Below are 9613 nucleotides of genomic sequence, written 5' to 3'. Positions count from 1 at the left end.
CTCAGGTTGAATAACACTTGATTAATCAATTTGTTGAACTCATGGACTGCCTACTTTCTCTCTCCTATGGGGTGAACATGAATGTCACCTCCTGATAGACATCATTATTTGCCACTAGAAAAAAATCATCAACTACTGAAACTGGCAAAATTTCTATACCATGTGCAGGCTGATAACGAGATTAATAGGAGTCAAAGCACCTTGATAATTCCAGTTATTATCAAAACCATTACACCCTAAGGTAAGAAGTGAATGTAGCTTCTCAGTCCATTCAGCTCTCTGCCTCTCTTCTGACACTGTTAATAAACATATTGCTGTGGGAGGTTGTGAAGGCCAAAAGTATAAGTGGGTTAAAAAAAGAATTAGATAAGTTCCTGGAGGATAGATCCATAAATGGCTATTAGCCAAGATGGTCAGGGACGCAGCCTCATGCTCTGGTGTCCCTACACCTCCAACTACCAGAAGCTGAGTCTGGACTACAGGTATAGATTGCTTGAAATTGCCCTGTTCTGTTGATTTCCTCTGAAGCATTTGACACTGTTGTAAGACAGTTAGATGGAAGACAGCTGGATGACAGTTAGATGGGCCACTGGTCTGACCAGTATGGTCAGTCTTAGAACTCTTACTACTTGCTATAATAGTGAGACTGTTATTAGATCACAATGATTATGTGTATTCTGAAAAGGGAAATGAGATACAGACACCCAGAGAATTTATAGCTTGTGTTTAAGGATAATTGAGAGCCACAAGCACGTTCCCTCCCTCCCTCCATAACTGCTTCCTCTGGTATTTCTTACACCTTCCTCTGAAGCATCTAGTGCTGGCCACTATAGAAACAGGAAAACAGGACAAATGGATCACTATCTGATCTGGTATGCAAACTCCTATATTTCAAGGAATGTACCTGAAAATGCAGCAAAGAATCCTGTGGCACCTGAAAATGACATACAATAAAATGAACTGTTTATAAAAAATATTTAAGACAAGACAACTTGCGCCATAAAAATGTATGAAAAACCATAAGGCAACATTTTTACTGCTAAAGTAAATAAAACAAAATAGGGTCTAATCCAGTAAACGCTTCCTGCTAAGTGTAATAATTACTAGTCCAAATAGTCCCATTGCCTGTTATTAATTGGAAAGAGGTGTTTATCCCAGAAGCCTTTGGACCTACTTATGGTACTGGGCACTGTGCTCTAGAAGTGTTTTCAAGACCGGATCCATATTTTGCTGTATATAATCTAAAAGAAAAATATTTCAGGCCCATTGACTTCACTGGGAACAGGATTGGGCACTTACAGTTCATCTGTCAGTAACAATAGAAAATATTTTCTTGACTTAAAAAGAAACTTCTATTTAAAATATTGTTAGCTGTAATAGTAATCCTCAACTTCAAATTTAATCATCAATTTAAAAAACCCAAACTAATTGGAAAGAACTGTTTACCACAGCCCAGCATTCCCAGAAGGGGAATCAATTTAGATGAACATGCTAAACTGACCTATTTCTGAAATGTTACAGAAAGCTGAGAAAAGAACCACTAGAGATCTTTATCTTATGTTCACTGTTTCAAAAGATCAATGGTAGGACATGGGCTAAGGCTAGTTATCACATATGTTTTAGACATGAATATTAAGGTCATTTTAAAATCAGTTGCCAAAGCCTCAGTGACTGCCAGCAAAATGTAAAATAATGTTCCATGGCCCTCATTATATGCTTAATATGATTAGGCTTCCCTTTCCATATAAATCATCATGAATGGAGCAACCAACAGTGTGTAGGAAAGTCACTAAGTATAAATGTATACAACAGGCTGAGTGCTCTAAAGAAACCATCCCATGCTGTTGATTTAGCTCCTAAAGTCGAATATAAAATAAAGACTATTTTGCTTTTTACAATTATATATAATTGATTGTAAATTGAATAGCAATATTTAAGTAATAGGATCATTTTAGTCAACCCCCTTTGAAGATAGTAGGAGACCATATAGACTAGAAAAATCTAAATTTGCTATAAAATATACATTATGTCTATAAAACATAGGTAGTAATTTTAAAAGAAAATTGCTTAACTTGGGGAAATATTCTTCCACCCTGTTTCAAACAAAACTGCCATATGAATTCAAAGAATGAAATTAGTTACATCAATGGACATTTTGCTTGAGTAAAGACTACAGGATTTGGCTTCTTATTAGCTAATGACCAGATGGTGGCTGACCTGGGCACAGGTGTGCAAGGGTGAAGACAGTGCAAAAAAGCTGCCTTCTCTTGTGGCACCTGTGTGGCAGCTGGACAAGTACAGTTCCTTAATTCACTCAACTTCCATGGGTCCATAGCCCTCCCCTCCCTCCACCCACCAATGAGCAGAGCTGGTTGGATTGATAGTGGGGACTGTGCTCTGCTTCCTTGAGGAGTGTAATAGCAGGCATGCTCCTTCCGAGCACGTGGTTGCTGTAGGAAGATGCACAATGCTGTAGGAGGATGCACCTCAATGCACAATGCCTGCCAGTGTTCACACCCCCCGCCAGTGTAACTCTGAGCCACTCCTTACTCAGATTTGTGCCTAGCAGGCTTTAACTATTTTACATCAAGCCAAAAATGCAAGCTGGTGGCAAAGCCTTCAAGAAGCATATATATTAACTTAGAAATACAGGAACAGAAAGGAAGCATTGACAGTCAGTAAAAGAAAAAGCAATTTCCAGTCCAACAGTGCAAAGATTTTCAAAGCTTTATCTACCAATGTCCCAGAGTAGGTATTTTATGTATAATGTGGCCCAGTAGCATCACTATAAACTAAGCTGAAGCTCTCACCATTCAAATGCTAATTTTTTTAGAAGAGTTAATTTTCTTCATTGAGGCAGAGAAGGTAGAAGAAGGGAGTAGAGAAAGGAGCACAGAGAAAACAAGGAGGGTGCCAAAGTAAGGGAGATAGTGTTTGTGTTTAAGACTAGATGTATCGTTATACTGGCAAATCTTTTCTAATACAGACCTGGCCTAAGCCATCCCTTATACAAACTGCACAAGTTGAAGTATAGTCTTATTGCACAGACCACCAAGATGCCTATATGTACTAACAGAAGATACACAGCTAAAGAAACAGACAAGGGTTCCTCCACAATGTAAGGAAACATGATAACATTTATATTAAAGTGAGATTTTTCCTCTGTTTTCCCTTGGAGTACACAGAGTTTAACATAATTACATAAAAACCTAAGTATTTTCAACAGTGCTAACCTTGTTATGAAAGTGACTGCTCAGTCTTTGATGCTTTCAACAATAATTCATACAACTAAAGACCTCTTTAAAGAGTTGCATGGGATGTCTGTTTACTCTTAGGGGTTCTGGAGATTTAAAACAGTATGACTCTGTCCCATGTCCCTGATTACTAATTCAACGTAAATGTCTTTATAAAAGAAAAATCAAAGAAATGAAAATAAGCGGCATGACATACTCGGCCTCATTCTGAAACATCGCCGCTCATGCTGGAATTAGAATCTCCAGTTTCATTTGTTTTGATGTACTGTATAAATATTTAAACAATACATGCTGCAATTTTACCCAGGCTTCAGTGAATTACAGAACGTAGTGGCTTAGTGGAGGGAGGGGTGGTTAATATTGATATTCATTAGAGTTAACAGCACTGATTCAGGAAAGCATTGAAAGTTGTGTATGAGTCCATCCCTGTTCAGAAAACCACAACTTTAAGCATTCTGCCTCACCCTCTGTCTGTCTTGTCTATTGAGACTATAAGCTCTTCAGGGCAGGAACTGTCTATTCTTCTATGTGTGTATGGTGCCTAGTGCCATGAGGTCCTTTCTTAGTTGTTCCTTTGGAACTGCCATAATAAACATTCTTCGTAGTAATAATAATTTGCCTAAATTCTATTGATTTGCTGTGGAAGTCAGTAAGACTTAGACCTGTGCTTTGCTAAATAGGGATGAAGTTATGTCCATGGATGACAGGCCTTATATACACGTAGGGCAGGTCTGCACAACTCGTAAAGCAGCGAGGGCGACATTGGTCCAAAGAAAACAGCTGAGGGCCGAAATCTCCTGGCCCCGCAGAAATACCCCGTCCCAGGGCCACCCAACTCTGTGGAAACAAACCCTCCTTCCCCAGCGCTGCCCCACCAAAACAGCTGTGGGCCAAAAAGGAAGGTTGGGGATGAGGAGGTAATATTTTATTTTAAATCAACCAGGGGCTTCCAGCTGAAGAGGTGGCTGGTAGCCCTCAGGGTCAAATTAAAGGGCCCGGGGCTCTGGTGGCTGGTGGAACCCAGCAGGGTTGTCTCTAGGTTTTTTGCTGCCCCAAGCAAAAAAAAATTTGGCTGCCCCCCATCCCAGCTCTGGGCTCCCCTCTGTACCCCCCTGCTGCCCCAGTCCTGGGCTCTCCCCTCACCCACCCACACCCCCTGCTGCCCCAGCACTGGGCTTCCCCTCTTTAATCCCCACCAGTGCCATCCCCCCACCCTGCTGCTGGCTCAGCCCTGGGCTCCCCCCCATCAGTGCCCCCCCCCACACCCCCTGCCACCCCAGCCCTGGGTCACTGGTAACTTGCTCCCAGGGCAGGTCATTCAGCAGCAATTTTGGATGTGCACAAAACACAGACAGGATTGGTTCCCATATGGTTACAGAACTGCAGTAAAGTGGAACAATTTTCAGCTTGTGTGGTTGGAGGATATCTGGATGCATATTATAAGACTATCCTCCATAAATGAGGAAAAGTTGAGGTGCCTTTATTATTCTTTTGTTCCACTCTTTCTTTCTCTGGGGAATTTGCCAATGCAATATCACTGTTTTCCTTTCAAACAAACAAAAAGGCAATGACTGTTGAAAATAGCAATTCCAGTCCCAATAAGCATTTCTTGCTCAATTTTATCCTACTTTTTCTACAGCAAGTTACAGTGGATCAGTATATTTGATTTGGGAGAAATTAAGTAACAGCTGCCCAAACTGAGCTTGAGCACTCCTGAATTTTGAGGTGTTCAAATCTGGAAGGCAGGTGCTAGGGGGGTGGGGGGAGCTGTGGGCTCCATGGAGGAGCATGGCAGCAATGTGTCTGGAGCTGCTCGGAGCCAGACATGCTGGTCTGAGTGACACAGTAAGGGGGCTGGGGGTTGGAGAAGAGGTAGGGGGCTCCTGGGGGCAGTCAAGGGACAGGGAGAGGGGGGGTTGGATGGGGCGGAGGTCTGGGGAGGCAGTCAGGGGACAGATAGCAGTTGGATAGGCATGGGAGTCCCAGGGGTTTATCAGGGGACAAATAGGGGGTGGGGTCCTGTGGGGAAGTTGGAGGAGGTCTCAGCAGGGGGCAGCTGGGGACAAGGAGAAGCGAGACTTAAATAGGGGCTAGGGTCCCAAGGGGCAGTTAAGGGCAGGGGTCTTGGTAGGGGGCAATCGGGGGACAAGGAGCAGCGGCATTTAGATTGGCCATGGAGTCCTGGGGACAGTTAGGGGGAGGGGTCTCGGGAGAGGAGTATCAGGGAACAAGGACCGGCAGTGCTTAGATAGGGGATGGGGGTCCTGGGGGTTAGTTGGGGCAGCGGTCCGGGGAGGGGGCAATCAGCGGCCGCGGTTGGGATTCAAAGGGCTCTGGGGTGCCCACAGCCATGGGGAGCACTGAGCCCTTTAAATCCCAGCCGTGGCCAGGATTCAAAGAGCTCTGGGCTGCCAGTCGCTGCGGAGAGCCCTGATCCCTTTAAATCCCAGGTGGCCCCGCCTCCAGTGCCGCGGCCGGGATTCAAAAGGCTCTTGAGTGCCCAAAGCCACGGGCAGCCCTGAGCCCTTTAAATCACAGCCACAGCTGGGAATCTCTGCGGGCAGCCCAGAGCCCTTCGATTCTCTGCTGCGGCTGAGATTTGAAGGGCTCAGGGCTCCCTGCAGCTGCGGGCAGCCCAGAGCCGTCTGACTCCCAGCAGCTGCTGGGATTTAATGGGCTCAGGGGGCTGCGGGCAGTGCAGAGCCCTTTGATTCCCGGCTGTGGTTGAGATTTAAAGGGCTCTGGGCTCCCCGCGGCTGCCGGCAGCCCAGAGTCCTCTGACTCCCGGCCATGGCTGGGATTTAAAGGGCTCTGGGCTCCCTGCGGCTCCTGGCAGCGCAGAGCCCTTTGATTTCCTGCTGCTGTCGGGATTCAAAGGGCTCTGGGCTGCCCGCAGAGCGCAGTGTGCGGAGGATTTAGAATTCCCCCCGCAGGCCGCGCAGTGAGGCTCCGCAGACTGCATGTTGTGCAGGCCTGACCTAAGGTATATCTACACCTGAAGTGAAGGGTGTGATTCCCAAGTCCAGTAGACATATGTTAGCATGCTAAAAATAGTAAAAAAACAGTAGTATAGCCATGGTAGCACAGGCACTGGAGAGTAGTGGCATGAGCTAGCTGCCTCAAATATGTAGCATGGGAGGCAGGTGAATTTTTATCTGGGGTGGCTAGACCATGCCACTGCTCACCATTGGCATATTACCATAGCTATTTTAGTAGCTCTCGATGAAAGCTAGCATGAGTATGTTTACTTGAGCTGGGAATCACACCCCTAGCTCCAAGTGTAGTCATAGCCTTTCATTAGACACAAAGCTCTGTGGAATCGGGGCATTTTCTGGTTAGAATAATCAGGACATTTTCAACCAGATTAGCTTATAGATAACTGATTTCTTTCTGAATTGCAGAATTACACTGAGGCAAGCAAAGGTGCCAATGAATAATAGTTTGTGATAAAATGTATATGAATGATCTGAAGTGAAATATTCATTTTTGGACCAGTGATAGGTTTGAGGTACACTATCTCATGATCCACTCAGACTAGAAAGAAGATTTTTATAAGATCAGAAAGCCATGACACTTGAACTCACTACACTAACAACAGTATAAGACCTTGACCTCAGCAGTTGAAGACTGAGATGTTAAAATGTCAGCTAGTGTCCTGGCTGACACACAGGGGATGGAATTATGGACGTCCAGAGCTACAGGCATGAGCTAAAATGGCAAGGTTTTCTGTCCAGAGCTCTAATAGACTCAGAATTGCTCTGGACTGGCACAGAGTGGGATCTGTAGCATGCACTCAGCAGTGGGTTGCATAAAATCATGACATTATTATGTATGTAAGAACTATATTTAGGTAATTTGTAGATTTCTAAAATGTTCCATTTTTAATTTTTCTTCCACAGAGCCTCTTCATTTGGACTAATAGTAAATAAGGCCCATGGCTTTACAGATGTGGGGTGAGTCTTTGCTTCATCGTTGTGGTGTTTTCCCAATTTAATGCTGATGTCATTTACCTCATGTTATTAAAGATTTTCTGCTACACTGAGACTCTGTGCTTGCGAGAGGTCACTGGGTGGGGGCTCGAACTGTTTTTTTTTATTGTTGGGGGGGGGCCCCTATGTACTGAACCCGGCCCTTGCTGCTATCAACTCGGCCTGGCAGAAGGATTACAGATAATTCTTCTTAAAAGGCCTCATTAGAACAGAGCTGAAAGTGATTGTTCTTTGGATGTCACTATACAGAGCTGGGAGAATAATGGATATCTGGTCTATTGGCAATTTGAAAAAGTAAAAAAAAAAGTTTTGTTTTGACGGAATTGGAATGTTTCAGTTTTGTTTTGACAGAATTGGAATGTTTCATTTCAATTTTGAGCCTTTTTACATATTTATGTATTTTTAAAATAAAATTAAAGATTTTGAAACAAAAACTAATTTCAAACCAAAAAATCAACGCGTTTGATCCACATGAGGTATTTAGCTATATAACTGTTCTGCCTTTGTTTTCTGTGAACTTCGCCTTAAACCCACTAAGGCAGTCCACTGTTTACAGAGACGGACCTCCATTTTATTTGTGGTTTCATGCAGACTTATGAAGAAGGCAAACGGTGTATTCACTCTTAATGTCTTCACTTCTGCACTTACTTGTTTTATGGTTCTTTGTAATATTTTTCCATTCACAAGAATCCTGATGGTGTGGTAGAAAAAACAACAAAGAGCTCAAAGAAACTGAATAAATCTCTCAATTATCAAGAAACACAAAGATAAAATGGCCACCTTTGGCAAATTTCCAGATTACTGTAAAAGAGGAATACTTTGAAATATCTGTACAAATGCATAACAGCTCCATAGTTAAATTTGCCCTTCAACATAGTTTATAAATCTGTTAGTAGCCTGTAGTTTAAAAATCTGCTCTGGGATTTTTCTGGTTGAAAGGCCCCATATAAATACAAGATCATTATCATGATACTATGACCATACTGTGCGCAATGTGTTTGATGATTTTTTACATTGAAATCATTAGTATGATGGATCAGAGTGTGTTATTAAACAGAAAATTTGTTAACATTTTAAACAAGTTGTGAGGTGGCATACTTAATAGAAACCAAAAACGCAGTTTTGAGATGAAAAAAGTGAACTAGCCTGAAAAAAGCAGCTGCCTAATAGTAAAACATCTGCATGCTCATTCCTTTCCTGCTTCCCTCTAAGTCAATTACTTTTTGTTTTTGTACAACATCCAAGGAGGATCCCAAGATTAGTCTTGAGAGAATAACATAGAGGAGTAAAATTAATGCTATTTTTCTATCTGGTAAGCACATTTTTACCCACTGGGATAAATTAGTTTTGTGTCACTTTCAGATCTCAAACAGTTTGTCAAGAGAATAAAATATCCATTAAAAAGATATTTTCAATGCTTATCAGAGGTGTCTTTGTGCCAAATACACAATATTCTGTGAAGTACAGCAATGTGCTGGTACTCCTTTGATCTTTCCAGTATTCTCCATCTTGGTTAGCAGCCAAGGATCATTTCACTGTCTCTGTACAGCTTACTAAGAACAGGGGAAAAGTGAATGGGACTGAAATTATGAGACTTATTCACATCTTACTTATACTGTTTCTACATTTGTGTAACTCTGATGTCTTCAGTGAAGCTACTCTTGATTCACATTGGTGGAAGGGACATCAAAATCAGGCCCTTTGTCCGTAATTTTGACACAGATTAAATTAACTGTTCCTTGCTTAGAAAATAAGAGTCAGGGAAGATTTATTATTGTAACTGTTCCCAAGAAGTTGAGCTTTCTCTACCTCACAATTTAGTGTAGATATTTGCATGGCCAACATTACCATGATATCTGAGCATTCACTCCATCTTTCATGTATTTAGCTGCACAACAGCTGTGTGAAGCACGAAGTACAGTTTGGCCTGGTCTACACTAGTCTGTTATTTTGGAATTAGCTGAGTTAATTCGGAAAAAAAACCAAAATGATTCCATCCACACGACCAAACCGTTTTTTTCGATTTAAAGGGCTCTTTAATCCAATTTCTGTACTCCACCTCGGCAAGTGAAGTAGTGCTTAAATCAAGATCACAATCCCGAGTTAAAGGTATGGTGGACACAATTTGATGTTATTGGCCTCTGGGAGCTATCCCAGAATGCTCCCTTGTGACTGCTCTTGACAGCACTCTCAACTCCCATGCACTAGCCAGGTGGGCAGGAAAAGCTCCGGGAACTTTTGAATTTCACTTCCTGTTTGGTCACCATCAGCACAGGTGACCATCAGCACAGTCCACCATCATAGGCAACCATGCAGAGTCCTCATCACAAGAGATCACGCAGTCCCGGATTCGCAGAAGAGCTCCAGCAT

This window comes from Gopherus flavomarginatus, chromosome 4 (assembly GCF_025201925.1).
Source record: "Gopherus flavomarginatus isolate rGopFla2 chromosome 4, rGopFla2.mat.asm, whole genome shotgun sequence".
Lineage (NCBI taxonomy): Eukaryota > Metazoa > Chordata > Testudines > Testudinidae > Gopherus > Gopherus flavomarginatus.
The sequence above is the reverse complement of the archived record's forward strand: the minus strand, read 5'-3'. Positions refer to the sequence as shown.